Below are 15602 nucleotides of genomic sequence, written 5' to 3'. Positions count from 1 at the left end.
GCTGCCTTTAAAAATCTATACTACCTTACTAAATGTCATAAGAAAGCAAAGCAAACCTTGTTTTGAGGGGAACAAAATGAAGACGTTAAAACAAGAAATAACTAAATCTGCTGTTTTATATTGGTGAAATCTACAGATATCACGTCACTCTTTAATTCTGATTGCAAAAAAATACAAGGTTCTTGGAGGTCTTTTATGCAAACATTACAGATTCAATGTAACTGGCATGCCTTCTGAATCACAGTTTCCACATAAATCTAGTGTGTAATGTAGTGTTGCAACTTTCATTTGGGGTACAAAGTCCAACTTGGGTACTCATTAAATTAGAATTAATGGGAGGAAAACAAAGAGAGTACTAAAGAAGACAGTAGCAAAAATAAAAATGGTTAAAAAAAACATCAGCAAAGATTAAAAATATGCCTTATAAAGTTTTCAGTGGCAGAGCAGAGTCACAGATTTGCAAATTTACATATTTATGTAAATGATTCTCATAATTCTAAGGGTTGGCAAGTATTTTCTGCAGAAGATCAGATAGTACATTTTTTATCAAAACATGACACTTTATTGTCTCAATATGAACATCTAAAATATCATTGCATGGATGTATTATTTTTTAAATTATTTATTTATTTATTGATGTATTTATTTTGATATATTAATATACAATTACTTGAACATTATGGTTACTAGACCCTCCCTATTATCAAGTCTCCCCCACATATCCCAATACAGTCACTGTCCATCAGCCTAGTAAAATGCTATAGAATCATTACTTGTCTTCTCTGTATCCACTGCCTTCCCCATGCCCCCCCACTACAATATGTGTGCTAATCGTAATGACCATTTTTCCCCTTATGCCTCCCTTCCCACCCATCCTCCCCAGTCCATTTCCCATTGGTAACTGTTAGCCCATTCTTGGGTTCTGTGAGTCTGCTGCTGTTTTGTTCCTTCAAGCTTTGTTTTGTTCTTAAACTCCACATATGAGTGAAATCATTTGATACTTGTCTTTCTCTACTTGACTTATTTCACTGAGCATAATACCCTCTAGCTTCATCCATGTTGTTGGAAGTGGCAGGATTTGTGCTCTTATGGCTGAATAATATTCCATTCTGTATATGTACCACATCTTCTTTATCTATTCATCTACTGATGGACACTTAGGTTGATTCCATTTCTTGGCTATTGTAAATAGTGCTGCAATAAACAGGGGTGCATATGTCTTTTTCAAACTGGGCTCCTGCATTCTTCAGGTAAACTCCTAGGAGTGGAATTCCTGGGTCAAATGGTATTTCTATTTTTAGTTTTTGAGGAACCTCCATACTACTTTCCACAATGGTTGAACTAATTTACATTTCCACCAGCAGTGTAGGAGGATTTCCCTTTCTCCACAACCTCATCAACATTTGTTGTTGTTTGTCTTCTGGCTGTTGGCCATACTTATTGGTGTGAGGTGATATCTCATTGTGATTTTAACTTGCAATTCTGTGATGATTAGCAATGTGGAGCATCTTTTCATGTGTCTGTTGGCCATCTGAATTTCTTCTTTGGAGAAGTGTCTGTTCAGATCCTCTGCCCATTTAAGCTTATTTGCTTTTTGTGTGTTGAGATGTGTGAGCTCTTTATATAATTTGGATGTCAACCCCTTATAGGATATGTCCTTTATGAATATATTCTCCCATACTGTAGAGAATGTCTTTTTGTTCTACTGATGGTGTCCTTTGCTGTACAGAAGCTTTTAAGTTTGATATAGTCCCACTTTTTCATTTTTGCTTTGCTTCCCTTGCCCAGGGAGATACATTCATGAAGAAGTTGCTCATGTTTATGTCCAAGATATTTTAGTCTATATTTTTTTCTAAGAGTTTTATGGTTTCCTGACTTGTATTCAGGTATTTGAATCATTTTGAGTTTATTTTTGCATATGGGTTTAGACAATAATCCAGTTTCATTCTCTTGCATGTAGCTGTCCAATTTTGCCAACACCAGCTGCTGAAGAGGCTGTCATTTCCCCATTGTATATCCATAGCTCTTTTATCATATATTAATTGACCATATATGCTTGGATTTATATCTGGGCTCTCTATTCTGTTCCACTGGTCTTGGGTCTGTTCTTGTTCTAGTACCAAATTGTCTTGATTACTGACTGTGGCTTTGTAATAGAGCTTGAAGTCAGGGAGTTTAAATCCCCCTGCTTTATTCTTCCTTCTCAGGATTGTTTTAGCTATTTGGGGTCTTTTGTCATTCCATATGAATTTTAGAACTATTTGCTCTAGTTCATTGAAGAATGCTGTAGGTATTTTGATAGGGACTGTATTGAATCTATAGATTGCTTTAGGCAGGATGAACATTTTGACAATATTAATTCCTATCCAAGAGTATGGGGTGAATTTCCATTTATTAGTGTCCTCTTTAATTTCTCTTAAGAGTGTCGTGTAGTTTTCATGGTATAGGTCTTTCCCTCTCTTGGTCAGGTTTATTCCTAGGTATTTTATTCTTTTTGATGCAATTGTGAATGGAATTGTTTTCCTAATTTTCTGCTAGTTCATCATTAGTGTATAGGAATTCAACAGATTTCTGTGTTTTAATTTTGTATCCCGCAACTTTGCTGAATTCAGATATTAGATCTAATAGTTTTGGAGTGGATTCTTTAAGGTTTTTTATGTACAATATCATGTCATCTGCAAAAAGGGACAGTTTAACTTCTTCCTTGCCAATCTGGATGCCTTTTTATTTCTTTGTTTTGTCTGATTGCCATGGCTAGGATCTCCAGAACTATGCTGAATAAAAGTGGGGAGATCTCTTGTTCCCAATCTTAAAGGAAAACCTTTCAGCTTCTTGCTGTTAAGTATAATGTTGGCTGTGGGTTTGTCATATATGGTGGCCTTTATTATGTGGAGGTGCTTGCCCTCTATACCCATTTTTTGAGAGTTTTTATCATGAATGGATTTTGAATTTTGTCGAATGCTTTTCAGCATCTATGGAGATGATCATGTAGTTTTTGTCCGTGTTTTTGTTGATGTAGTGGATAATGTTGATGGATTTTCAAATGTTGTACCATCCTTACATCTCTGGTATGAATCTCACTTGATTATGATGGATGATCTTTTTAATGTATTTTTGAATTCAGTTTGCTAATATTTTGTTGAGTATTTTTGCATCTATGTTCATCAGGGATATTGGTCTGTAATTTAATTTTTCTGTGGTATCTTTGCCTGGTTTTGCTATTAGGGTGATGTTGGCCTCATAGAATGTGTTTGGGAGTATTCCCTCCTCTTCTACCTTTTAGAAAACTTTAAGGAGGATGGGTATTAGGTCTTCATGAAATGTTTGATAAAATTCAGCAGTGAAACCATATGGTCCAGGAATTTTGTTCTTAGGTAGTTTTTTGATTGCCAATTCAATTTCTCTGCTGATAATTGTTCTATTCAGGCTTTCTGTTTCTTTCTGTGTCCACCTTCATATGTTGTATTTTTGTAGAAAGTTGTCCATTTCTTCTAGGTTATCCAGTTTTTTACCATATAATTTTTCATAGTATTCTCTCATAATTCTTTGTATTTCTATGGTATCATAATGACTTTTCCATTCTCATTTCTGATTCTGTTTATGTGTGTAGCCTCCATTTTTTTCTTGATAAGTATGACTAGGGATTTATCTATTTTGTTTATTTTCTTGAAGTACCAGCTCCTGCTTTCATTGATTCTTTCTTACGTTTATTCTTCTCAATTTTATTTATTTCTGCTTTAATCTTTATTATGTCCATCCTTCTACTGGTTTTGGGCCTCATTTGTTCTTCCTTTTCTAGTTTCATTAATTGTGAGTTTAGACTGTTCATTTAGGATTGTTCTTCTTGCATAGATGAATTATTAAAATAAAAATCATGAATGGTAGAAACAATTGTCACATCCAATAAAATTAAAGTGTTTTTAAAATAATAAGACACTAATTTAGAATGCATATAAATAAATTAAAAGAGATGCATTGTTTGCATTAAATTTACATAACTAATGTTAAAAAGGCAGTACTCAGGGTCAAGGCTAGGATGAGCTGAATGACACTGTCCACTCAGGTTTGTGATATAATGGGGTGATGGAAAAATACAGGAATCAAAATAACATTTTGATGCAGTATTAAATAACAAATGATCAAACTACAGGCTCATGGCTGAGTGCTTGATTTTGTAAATAAAATATTATCAAAACAGAACCTAGATTTGGATGAAGCAAGTGAGAGAGGGATTATGTAAATGCAGACTTAAATCATATTTTGCCTAAAATTTTCTTCATGTGGATATTTTTACATTACTTATGGATTAAAAAAATATTTTATTAAAATGCTGTATATCTTGATTATTGTGATTATTGGGTTTTGGGTTTTGATTTGTTGTTTTTATCATTGTCTTTCCAGCTTCACCCTAGTTGCAGTCATAGAAAGATTTAGTGTGACTTCATTATTAAGGAAAGATGTTGAAGTTAACTTCAAATTTAATATTAATTTTTTACTGAAATGTGCCAGATTATAACAAAGTTTCCCTTGTTCTAAATTGATTTTCTATTCTGACAATATATTCCTAAAATATCTTTTATGTCTCCTTATAGTTTCACATAAATATTTATGATTTAACTGGGTTTTTCTTCCCTCAGTAACCATCATTAAGGGTTAAACAAGTGATGTTTCTGAATTGAATGTTAAGAAATTCAAAACACTGATTTGACACTTTTATACCTAATTTTATACTAGAGATTTGCTTGTAGGATGTGCTGAAGAACCTATAAATATTTTTAAATAGTAAAAATAATATAATCCTTACCCTTCTTTTAAAAGTTTCACAATCACCTGCATATTAAAGCAAGAGAAGAAATGTTTTCTTTAAAAAGAAAAAAACTTCTAAAGTGTTCTTAAGGATAGTGCATTTAATGTAACTCGAATTTTCTTGTGTATAGAGTTAACTATATATATTATGAATTATGTCATTTACAAACATATATAGGAAATAATATACAAAATAATATTTTATTTATCAGTTAAGTAATTTTAAAGTAAGTATAATACACATACACACACACTACACACACACTCCTGTACCTCAGTATCAACAGTTCTGTGTAAAAATAACATCCTCTGTTTATTTTCCTATGTCCACTTTAGGTATGTTTACTATATTCAAATAAAAGTTACACCAAAATTCCAATAAATAAATGTATACATAATTACATGAGTGGTCTGACAACTCAAAGGAAAAATCCAAAGGACATTATTGGTATTTTCAATAGTCATCATTTCCTTAGATTTAGACAAAGAGTGGTTTTCTTTAGTCACCTTGCTTTCTTTCTTAAACTCATTATCTTCATTACAGAATTAATTGTCTCCTTCCTGCTCTCTCTCTGTATGCTTTAAAATGTCCTTTAATGAGATGCAGTTTCCATAGTGGATAAGATCTCTGATACGAGGAAACAGAGATTTTTAAATATTCATTTAGACTTGTCTCCTCTTGATTCAGATGAAGTACCTCAGGATTGCTCGTGTGAAACACAATTCTGATACCATTTGTAGTAAGAATGGACCTGGCTCAGGAACGTATTTTAAAACCTCTGTCATAGTTGCTCCCAAGGCAGTCAGTTGCCTTTGCCGATTTGCCTGTAAGAAGATTCAGTTTGTTCAGTTGAAGTTATTTCCTATTATAACTCATTTCTTTCCCCTTGTCTTATGTGGGTACATACAACTGTTAGAACTTTGGATACATAAGAAGATCCCAGCTGAATGTAAATCATGAAATGAGTTGACGTGTATATGGAGAAAACAAAATTCTAGTATTTTCCAAATTGTTCCTAGTAGAGGCCACATTCTGCTCCAAAAAAATAGGAATTTTTTTTAATATGGACTGTATACATAAGTGGATAATTTTAAACTGTGAATTAACCATATGTCTGAGCTATAATACTGGCATATTTCTGAGATAGAAGAGACTTCAAGGAATCCTCTCAAATCGTATTTTGCAAGGTTAAAGTGCTTCCATATGTAAATAAAAACTGCAGGTAAAATCTGGTTTTCCAGCTATTGTTGGAAATAAAGTTTAATTGGCAAACAGACATGTCTAGTCATTTATCAGTTTGTCCATGGCTGCTTTGCACTACAATGGCAGATTTGAGTAGATGGGAAGAGACCATATGGCAAATCTTAAAATACTCCTGTCTGGACTTTTTTAGAGAAGTGTTGAACAACTGCTGTTCATTAAAGTAGCCAACATTTGTTTGTTAAAGTAGACTTGCCCCTATAAAGGAAAATGGGATTTGTTTATAATTATGGAAATGTAGCAAAGTAAATAAAGGATGAGATATTGAGTCTGTTTAGTATGTGATGGCGATAACTGAATGGTGACAGCTAATCTGTATCTGGTTGGATAATCTCACACTGGTAGCAAATTAAGAGTATTTTTATTTCTTCAATAATACTTGCAACCTGTTTTATGGATCTAGCTGAGAGGTGGTGCCTCCTTTGTCACATTAAGTAGGCAATTGAGGGATTAATTTTTCAATTTTAGAGGATGATTCTGTCTACTGAATTGAGAATGTCTTTGAGGGTGTTATATATAGGAATGCATTTAAACCTGCTATAAAAGTATTATAATTTTTCAGGTGGCTGTGACTTTGAAAGTGAACAAATTATGGTGAAAATGTTGGGGGAGCACTGTGTATTTTCCTTCGTCCTTGTCCCTGCCACAACAAAGAATTTAAGGGCAGAGAAACAGTAGTGAAGAAGAGTAAAAGTTTTATTTAGTTACTTAAAGAGAGAAAAAGTACAGGCCACCTCAGTGAGGAGAGATGCCCTGAAAGGTTGGAAAGAGAAAATTTAAGATCAAAAGATTACACACTTAGAGAGTGCAGGTGACCTCAGAGAGAGAAGTGCCCCAAAGGTTGGGGATTCCCCCTTTTAAGGATTTTTCATGAATGTGACTAAGGACTGGGAATGCAGACTCATTAAGTGGTCTTTGAATATTTAAAATTGACTTACCACAAGGAATTTACTGCTCTGATTTCTCCCTGAGATAACCAGCATCTTGGTCTTGGAGCATATCAAACAAGACTGCCTGCCCCGTCCCCAAGGTGGGCTGAGTTATTATTGCCTGTTTGCTAGAGAGTAACTTAAGAATCTTAGTTCTTAACTTGCTGGGTGTTAAAAATGCAATCTTATCTTTAAGATAGAATCCTTCCTTCCTTTTACTATGTTGTCTATGGCTGGGCCTCCATGCTAAATTAGTTGCCTCGGTTACAAACTACTTGATTAGGGCCCAAGGAGAAAAAAACAGCCTATAGGTAAAGTTAAAAAAATAAGGGCCTGCATGATTAATACAAGACATGGGCTATGCTGAGGTACCCTCCTTTATCTGGGGATATTCAAACATTCCAGGCCAAGTTGCTCCTGTCTTTTTGAGCTTTAACTGATTAACTCTGGGTTTTCCTGGCCTTACTCTCTTTCCACCCTGCTCATATATATTTTTCTGCCTAACAAAAATGAGGAAGGAAATCCAGCTCAAACTAAAACTTAGATACAGCTATTCTGTGAGTCAGCAGCAGCCTCCAGTATTCTTGCCACCCTAGGTCTGCTAAGCAGTTCTTCTACAAGGGGATCAGAGTCCCCGGTCACTGAGCCTTGCCACATCCTCAGCAGCCTCTCCCTTCAGACTCCTCGCATCCCTATGCTCTGTTCCCACTTCTCCTGCTGCCGTCTGCAGGCCGTTTCCACCGAGAAAAGGTATAGAGTGTCCACTATCCAGAACTTCCACTCTTTTGACCCCTTTGCTGATGCAAGTAAGGGTTATGATCTGCTTCCTGCTGGCACTGAGGATTATATACATATAAGAATTCAACAGAATGATGGCGGCGTGAGAGGAGAGACAGAGGCTTCCTCCTAAAACTGGATGCAATTAGAAAATTTAATTGGCGCAACTAATCCGGAGAGAGCAACAGGAAAGAGGATGCATCAGACTGCACACACCTTCTAGAAAAGAGCAGACCTCTCAGAACACGGTAACATACCAGAGCTATGGCTCTGGAGGACCCAAGCCCCTCCCCCACCCCAGCTCACTGGCAGGAGGAAGAGAAACGGAGCAGGGAGGGAGTGGAAGGCTTGGGACTGCTGAATACCTAGCTTCGGAGATCTGTGCTGGGAGCATAGACTTACATTTCATGGAGCTTTTATGAGACTCGCATAACTACTGGGTTAGAAAGTTAATACAGGCAGAGTTCCTGGGGAGACTGGGATTCCGGCTGCTTGTGGAAAGCAGGGATCCATATCTGGCTGCTCTGGGACAAAAAGTTATACCTGTGTGCCCTGCCCACTGGCTCAGGCAGTGGAGACAGGCACAGGAGCCAGGAGGTGGGGAACAGCTCTTTCCTACCCCAGTACCGCTCCCCTGTGACCCTTGACATTGCTTCAGGGGCTCAGCAGCTCCAGAATAGAGGTTCTGGACACTAGAGGGCACCATATACAAACATGAAACGTCAAAGGAACCTGGTCCAGAGTAAAATTGTTAATACAACTCCCGAGAAAGATTTAAATGATATGGACCTCATGACTCTTCCTGAAAGGAAGTTCAAAATAAAAATAATCAATATCCTAATGGAGGTACGGAAAGACATCCAAGAACTCAGAAAAGAATTCAGGTCAGAGATCCAATCATTAAAGAACACGATGGAGGGTATTAAAAGCAGGTTGGATATGGTGGATGAGACAATAAATGAAATAGAAACTAGAGAAGAGGAATACAAAGAAGCTGAGGCACAGAGAGAAAAAAGGATCTCTAAAAATGAAAGAATATTGAGAGAACTGTGTGACCAATCCAAGTGGAATAATATTTGCATTATAGGGATACCAGAAGAAGAAGAGAGAGAGAAAGGGATAGAAAGTGTCTTTGAGGAGGTAGTTGCTGAAAACTTCCCCAATCTGGGGAAGGAGATAGTCTCTCAGGCCATGGAGATCCACAGATCCCCCTACACAAGGGACCCAAGAAAGACAACAGCAAGACACATAGCAATTAAAATGGGAAAGATCAAGGATATGGACAGACTGTTAAAAGCAGCCAGAGGCAGATCACATACAAAGGAAAGCCCATCAGACTAACAACAGACTTCTCAGCAGAAACCTTATATGCCACAAGGGAGTAGAATGATGTATTTCATGCCATGAAGCAGAAGGGCCTGGAACCAAGATTATTTTATCCATTGAGATTATCATTTAAATTTGAACAGGGGATTAAACAATTTCCAGATAAGCCAAAGCTGAGAGAGTTTACCTCCCACAAACCATCTCTGCAGACTATTTTGGAGGGACTGCTATAGATGGAAGTGTTCCTAGGGATGGATAGCTGTCACCAGAGGTAGTAAAATCATGGTAGGGAGGGTGGAGCAGCTGATTGTGAGGCAAATTCAAAATTAAATTGACTATACCCAAAGCCAATCAAGGGATAGAGAAAAAGTATAGAATCTGATACCTAATATATAAAGAATGAAGGAGGAAGAAAAAGGAGGAGAATAGAAAAGAACTTTTAGATTGTGTTTGTAACAGCATACTAAGTGAATTAAGTTAAACTCTTAGATACTAAGGAAAGTAACCTGGAATCTTTGGTAACCATGAATCTAAAGCCTGAAATGGCAATAAGTACATGCTTATCGATAATCACCCTAAATGTAAATGGACTGAATGCACCAATCAAAAGACATAGAGTCACTGAGTGGATAGAAAAACAAGACCCATCTATATGCTGCTTACAAGAGACTCACCTCAAACCCAAAGACATGCTCAGACTAAAAGTCAAGGGATGGAAAAAGATATTTCATGAAAACAATAGAGAGAAAAAAGCAGGTGTGGCAGTACTAGTATCAGACAAAACAGACTTCAAAACAAAGTAAGTAACAAGAGATAAGAAGAACATTACATAATGATAAAGGGCTCAGTCCAACAAGAGGATATAACCATTATAAATATATATGCATCCAACACAGGAGCACCAGCATATGTGAAACAAATACTAACAGAACTAAAGGAGGAAATAGAATGCAATGCATTCATTTTAGGAGACTTCAACACACCATTCACTCCAAAGGACAGATCCACCAGACAGAAAATAAGTAAGGACACAGAGGCACTGAACAACACAGTAGAACAGATGGACCTAATAGACATCTATAGAACTCTACACCCAAAAGCAACAGGATACATGTTCTTCTCAAGTGCACATGGAACATTCTCCAGAATAGACCACATAGTAGGCCACAAAAAGAGCCTCAGTAAATTCCAAAAGATTGAAATCCTACCAACCAACTTTTCAGACCACAAAGGTATAAAACTAGAAATAAATTGTAACAAGAAAGCAAAAAGGCTCACAAACACATGGAGGCTTAACAACATGCTTCTAAACAGTCAATGGATCAATGACCAAATTAAAATGAAGATACAGCAACATATGGAAACAAATGATAACAACAACACAAAGCCCCAACTTCTGTGGGACACAGCGAAAGCAGTCTTAAGAGGAAAGTATATAGCAATCCAGGCATATTTAAAGAAGGAAGAACAAACCCAAATGAATAGTCTAATATCACAGTTATCAAAATTGGAAAAAGAAGAACAAATGAGGCCTAAATTCAGCAGAAGGAGGGACATAATAAAGATCAGAGAAGAAATAAACAAAATTGAGAAGTATAAAACAATAGCAAAAATCAATGAAACCAAGAGCTAGTTCTCTGAGAAAATAAACAAAATAGATAAGCCTCTAGCCAGACTTATTAGGAGAAAAAATAATCAACACACATCAACAGAATCAGAAATGAGAAAGGAAACATCACAAATGGAACCAACAGAAATACAAAGAATTATAAGAGAGTACTATGAAAACCTATATGACAAGAAGCTGGAAAACGTAGAAGAAATGGACAACTTCCTAGAAAAATACAGCCTTCCAAGACTGACCAAGGAAGAAACACAAAATCTAAATAAACCAATTACCAGCAAAGAAATTGAAGCGGTAATCAAAAAACTACACAAGAAAAAAACCCCTGGACCAGACAGATTTACCTCGGAATTTTATCAAACATACAGAGAAGACATAATACCCATCCTCCTTTAAGTATTCCAAATATAAAAGAGGAGGGAATACTCCCAAACTCATTCTATGAAGCCAACAACACCCTCATACCATAACCAGGCAAAGACCCCACCAAAAAAGAAAATTACAGACCAATATCCCTGATGAACATAGATGCAAAATACTCAGTAAAAGATTTGCAAACCGATTCAAGAATATATCAAAAGGATCATACACCACGACCAAGTGGGATTCATCCCAAGGATGCAAGGATGGTACAACATTCGAAAATGCATGAACATCATCCACCACATCAACAAAAAGAAAGACAAAAATCACATGATCATCTCCATAGATGCTGAAAAAGCATTTGACAAAATAAAACATCCATTCATGACAAAAATTCTCAGCAAAATGGGTATAGAGGGCAAGTACCTCAACATAATAAAGGCCATATATGATAAACCCTCAGCCAACATCTGAAAGCTTTTCCTCTGAGATCAGGAACAAGACAGGGATGCCCACTCTCCCCACTGTTATTTAACATAGTACTGGAGGTCCTAGCCATGGCAATTAGACAAAACAAAGAAATACAAGGAATCCAGATTGGCAAAGAAGTTAAACTGTCACTATTTGCAGATGACATGATATTGTACATAAAAAACCCTAAAGACTCTACTCCAAAACTACTAGAATTGATATTGGAATATAGCAAAATTCCAGGATACAAAATTAACACACAGAAATCTGTGGCTTTCCTATACACTAACAATGAGCCAATAGAAAGAGAAATCAGGAAGACAATTCCATTCACAATTGCATCAAAAAGAATAAAATACCTAGGATTAAACCTAACCAAAGAAGTAAAAGACCTACACCCTGTAAACTATAAGACACTCTTAAGAGAAGTTTAAGAGGACACTAACAAATGGAAACTCATCCCATGCTCTTGGCTAGGATGAATTAACATCGTCAAAATGGCCATCCTGCCCTAAGCAATATACAGATTTGATGCAATCCCTATCAAATTACCAACAACATTTTTCAACAAACTGGAACAAATAGTTCAAAAATTCATATGGAAACAACAAAGACCCCGAATAGCTAAAGCAATCCTGAGAAAGAAGAATAAAGTGGCGGGGATCTCACTCCCCAACTTCAAGCTCTACTACAAAGCCATAGTAATCAAGACAATTTGGTACTGGCACAAGAACAGAGCCACAGACCAGTGGAACAGATTAGAGACTCCAGACATGAACCCAAACATATATGGTCAATTAATATTCGATAAAGGAGCCATGGACATACAATGGCAAAATCACAGTCTCTTCAACAGATGGTGCTGGCAGAAGTGGACAGCTACATGTAAGAGAATGAAACTGGATCACTGTCTAATCCCATACGCGAAAGTAAATTCAAAATGGATCAAAGACCTGAATGTAAGTCATGAAACCATAAAACTCTTAGAAAAAAACATAGGCAAAAATCTCTTGGACATAAGCATGAGCGACTTCTTCATGAACATATCTCCCTGGGCAAGGGAAACAAAAGGAAAAATGAACAAGTGGGACTGTATCAAGCTGAAAAGCTTCTGTACAGCAAAGGACACCATCAATAGAACAAAAAGGTACCCTATAGTATGGGAGAATATATTCATAAATGACAGATCTGATAAAGGCTTGACGTCCAGAATATATAAAGAGCTCACATGACTCAACAAACAAAAAACAAATAACCCAATTAAAAAATGGGCAGAGGAACTGAACAGACAGTTCTCCAAAGAAGAAATTCAGATGGCCAACAGACACATGAAAAGATGCTCCACATCACTAGTTATCAGAGAAATGCAAATTAAAACCACAATGAGATGTCACCTCACACCAGTAAGGATGGCCACCATCTAAAAGACAAACAACAACAAATGCTGGCAAGGTTGCGGAGAAAGGGGACCCCTCCTACACTGCTGGTGGGAATGTAAATTAGTTCAACCATTGTGTGAAGCAACATGGAGGTTCCTCAAAATGGTCAAAATAGACTTACCATTTGACCCAGGAATTCCACTTCTAGGAATTTACCCTAAGGATGCAGCACTCCAGTTTGAAAAAGACAGATGCACCCTTATGTTTATTGCAGCACTATTTACAATAGCCAAGAAATGGAAGCAACCTAGGTGTCCATCAGTAGATGAATGGATCAAGAAGATGTGGTACATATATACAATGGAATATTATTCAGCCATAAGAACAAAACAAATCCTACCATTTGCAACAACATGGATGGAGCTAGAGGGTATTATGCTCAGTGAAATAAGCCAAGTGGAAAAAAACAAATACCAAATGATTCCACTCATTTGTGGAATATAAGAACAAAACAAAAACTGTAGGAACAAAACAGCAGCAGAATCACAGAACGCAAGAATGGACTAATAGTTACCAAAGGGAAAGAGACTGGGGAGTGTGGGAGGGAAGAGAGGGATAAGGGCGGGGAAGAAGAAAGGAGGTATTATGATTAGCATGTGTAATGTGTGGGGTGGGGGAACGGGGAGGACTTTGCAACACAGAGAAGACAAGTTGTGATTCTACAACATCTTACTATGCTGATGGATAGTGACTCTAATGGGGTTTGTGGGGGGACTTGTGTTAGGGGAGAGCCTAGTAAACATAATGTTCTTCAAAAAAATATAAATAAATAAATAAATTTAAAAAGAAAAAAAAGAATTCAACAGAGAAACAGGAAGAAGACCTTCACTACTGTCCAAGGGACTGCTGATGATTACAATACAAAGGAACTAGTAATGGCGTTTAAGATGAAATTTGTCCACAATGGTATTGATATAGGCCAGGGACCTGAGACAAGCATCATGATTAATTTTCCAAACAAGGTATTATATCCAAATACCAAGATATAAACAGTATAGTAAAAACAGGAAGGATTCCATCTTAAGGCTAAAATTCTATTTTAAAAGCCAGACAGTTAGGACGTAAGAGTTCTAACATATTCTCTGGTAAACAGACAATAACTCAAACTGCCTTTAAACAAGGCCAACAGTCTAAATTGATATATTCCCAGAGAAGCCACTATTCTTGGAGAGGAACCAGATGAATACATTTCTTGTACTAAGTTTATTTTGCAAAATTAGCTAGAGGACTGATAATAGAAGGGAGGAGACATAGTGTCTCTCACCAGAGATAAGCATCTTGAGACCACCTGACAAGTCTACCCCCTCTGACCCTTTGTCACATATCTGAAATATGCTTAAAAGAGGGAACCTCCCGTCTTTCAGCATATCTTCTTTCTGAGAACGCCCACACTTTCCTTTTTTTTAAGTGCATAAAATTAAATAAAGCTTTCTTACTGCCCAACCTACTTGTGTTTTGTCTTTCTGCACTTATCCAGTGGTATGCATCTTTGTTTCTTCGTTATTTCATTTTTGTTTCCAAGTCTTCACTTAGTTTCCAGGTCCCTCCTGATTAAGTAGGGAGAGGTTACTGAGAGCTCAGATTTGGGCCTGTGAGTACCCATCACCTGGGTGACCCGGATGGAACTGCGTTGCAGGACCCTGCCTACAAATCTCCCTTCTTTGGGATGTTTTCAGAATATAATCTCACTGCATCCTGTGCACCATGGCTCCCTGAATCTTGGAGTGGTAGGAGTTGGTTCCCGCACTGTGTAGATCCAAGTGGACATGAGACGCCTGGTGACCCTGACTTCTGGAACTGGCGAGGGAGACTTCCCTATGCAGAGAAGTTCAGCAAGCTCCTGCTCTGTCCTTATGCACTTCACTGACCTCAGCTGCTGGCAAGGCCACTGCCATACATTACTACTCTCGCTTTAATAAATGGCTTCCTTACTTACACTCTTCTGACCTGCTTGAGAATTATTTCTCCTTCAGAGTCAAGAACCCTCCCCCAACCAGGCTGAGGTTTCACCTGGTGCACAGGAAGAGACCTTCCGGATGCAGCTGCCCAGCAACAGATCTGTAACTGACCATCCAGAATATGGAGAAGTCATTCAGCTACAGGGTGACTACAGCAGGAACATACGCTAGTTCCTGGTGGAGAAGAACTTAAGGACCACCAGCTGAAGGGTCATGGCTTTTAAGCACTGTTGGCTCACTCAAGCTTAAGTGAAGATTTCCTTGCAATGAGCTGAATTTCTCTTCTGTCCCTTGTCACGAATTTAAAACATTAAAAACATTACAGCTTGTGTAATGTAACGATTTTGGGTCTGCTTTTAACTTGGACTAGTGTAACACCTTCATGCAATAAACTGAAAAGAGCCACACACAAAAGAAAAAAGAAAAAAAAAAGAAGGGGATCTGAGTCTGCGTTAGTGTTCTCCAAGGGCCAATGGGGAATCCCGCCTAAAACACTGTTCTCCATGTTTTGAGAAAAAAACTGAGGAGGAGATAATGTCTGGAGAGTTAGCAAAAGAAAGTCACCTAGAATCCAGAATGCAAAATCCCAAGAACAAGCCAAAAATTGCCACCATACTTTTTAGAAAATAGAGTATTTATCAACATTGA

At 37.2% G+C, this 15602-nt stretch overlaps 1 pseudogene; it reads left to right on the top strand.

The window, feature by feature from the left end:
• Nucleotides 1-7690: 7690 nt before the first annotated feature.
• LOC140848139 (eukaryotic translation initiation factor 1 pseudogene) lies at nucleotides 7691-15178 on the top strand (annotated as a pseudogene).
• The last annotated feature ends 424 nt before the right edge of the window (nucleotides 15179-15602 follow it).

Source organism: Manis javanica, chromosome 3 (genome assembly GCF_040802235.1).
Source record: "Manis javanica isolate MJ-LG chromosome 3, MJ_LKY, whole genome shotgun sequence".
Lineage (NCBI taxonomy): Eukaryota > Metazoa > Chordata > Mammalia > Pholidota > Manidae > Manis > Manis javanica.
Note: the sequence above shows the minus strand (reverse complement) of the source record. Positions and strands in the feature narration are given on the sequence as shown.